The 2060-nt window shown below is 49.5% G+C and overlaps 1 pseudogene; it reads right to left on the bottom strand.

Moving 5' to 3' along the window:
- Nucleotides 1–1293: 1293 nt before the first annotated feature.
- Nucleotides 1294–1763, bottom strand: LOC136397579 (ferritin light chain pseudogene; annotated as a pseudogene).
- Nucleotides 1764–2060: the final 297 nt, after the last annotated feature.

The raw sequence follows: 2060 nt of genomic DNA, 5'->3' as shown, positions 1-2060 counted from the left end.
TTTTGAACCAGTGACTTCAGCATTCCAGGTTGACACTAGATCCACTGTGCCACCACAGGTCAGGCATCACCACCACTTCTATTTCATCTCACACCCATCTCCTCTAGCTGAGTACACTGGACTCCTCTTAGTCACTTGAATGTGCCATACTCTCAGTTACTTCAGGGCCTTTGCATAACCCATTTTTTTCTTTCTAAAATATTCTTCCCCTCCCTCTTTGCCTAGCTAACTCTTGTCTTTGAAGTCCCAGCAGCTAAGCCTTCTCTGAGGCCCCAGGCTGGGTGACATCCCATGTCCTATCTCTTTACAGCATACTGCATTTTACCTTTGGGGCACTTATAAATAACTAATTAGTCTTATTAATTCTCATTGGTAACTATGCTTCTAATTAATGGATTAAATATTCACATGACTGACTATCATTTCATGTTTCTCTCTCCCACAGGAACGCAAACTTCACAAGGAAGGGCCCTCTTTTGTCTTGTTCATGCACATCCCTAGTGACCTGCACATTCCAAAGCAAGAAAGAGGCTTAACAAATGGCTGCTATCTAAGTGGCAGGAAGAACAGGAAAGGGGCGGTCAGGCAGCTTCTCCTTATTTCCGTCTCTCTGAGGCAGTGCTGTCTCTTGTCTCTGCCTTGCTCTCAGGCCTCCTGGGTTCGCTTCTCTCCAGACCAATGCCTACCACTCACAGTGAGTGGCTGACTCCCGTCATTTCAGCCTCCCCCCACAGTTTGGGCTTGCCCTTGAGCCGACCAGTTTTTTTTTGGTTGTTTGTTTATTTTATTGATTTTAGAGAGAGAGGAAAGGAGAGAGAGTGAGACAGGAACATCAATCTGTTCTCATATATGTCCTGACCGGGAATCAAAATGGCAACCTCCGTGGTTTGGGATGATGCTCTAATTAACCGAGCTGTACAGCCAGGGACAACCAGGGTCTTACCTCTCCAGCAGGACCTTTCTGTCCTGGAACCCACCACTAGGGATCCATCCCACCCAGCCACTCCCCTCTGGCCTCTGGCCAAGGCAGCAGTAGGAAAGTAGGGGAGTGCCAGCCCAGGCAGGCATGTCAGAGGGGGAAGTTGAATGTGGCAGAAAATGGAATTTTGTCGCACATGTAAAAGGAACTAAAAATAGAGTTTGTCATTTGTTTGTTTTCTATTTGGTCCTATGCGTGGGAGAAGGCTCCAGGGTGGTTAAAAGGATACTGGTTTCCAGGAGAGGCTCAGACAGAAGCCTGACACCAAAGGAATGCAGAGGGGCTCCTCAAAGGCCTCTGGGCTCCAAAAGCTCCTAGTCATGCTTAAGGGGGAGCCTTTTGAAGAAACAGACACCCAGCCCAGCCTGGGGGCTGGCCAGCTTGCAGAGGTTGGTCAGGTGGTCGCTCATCTTCTTAATGAGTTTCACCTGCTCATCCAGGAAGCGGTTCTCCAGGAAGTCACAGAGATAAGGGTCTGTGCAGGTAGAACGCAGGGCAGGCAGACCCACAAGGGCCTTGTTCAGGTTCTTGTCCCGGCCATGGTGGCTTCCGTGGCATCCTGAGTTATACCCACTTTGCGTCTTTAAGAGATGCTTGGCGCCCTCCAGCTTTTCTCCTCAGCCAACAGAGAAGAAGTGGCCCACTTCCTCCAGAGCCACATCGTCAGGTGGAAATAGAAGCCCAGAGAGAGGTAGGTGTAGGAGGCACTCAGATGCAGGTTGACCAGGCAGCTGATGGCAGCTTCCACCTCAGTAGAATAATTCTGATGAATTTGGGAGTTCATGGTTGTTTGGCAATAAGGAGTTAAGGTTAAAAAAATGGTATTGAGCCTGACCAGGCAGTGGCGCAGTGGATAGAGTGTCGGACTTGGATGTGGAGGACCCAGGTTCAAGACCCCAGAGTTGCCAGCTTGGGCGCAGGCTCATCTGGCTTGAGCAAAAAGCTCTGGCCCGATCAAGGGGTTACTAGCTCTGCTGAGGGCCCATGGTCAAGGCACATGTGAGAGAGCAATCAATGAACAACTAAGGTGTTGCAATGAAAGGCTGATGATTGATGCTTCTCGGTTCCTGACTGTCCCTAT

This window comes from Saccopteryx leptura, chromosome 3 (assembly GCF_036850995.1).
Source record: "Saccopteryx leptura isolate mSacLep1 chromosome 3, mSacLep1_pri_phased_curated, whole genome shotgun sequence".
In the NCBI taxonomy this organism is placed as follows: domain Eukaryota; kingdom Metazoa; phylum Chordata; class Mammalia; order Chiroptera; family Emballonuridae; genus Saccopteryx; species Saccopteryx leptura.
Note: the sequence above shows the minus strand (reverse complement) of the source record. Positions and strands in the feature narration are given on the sequence as shown.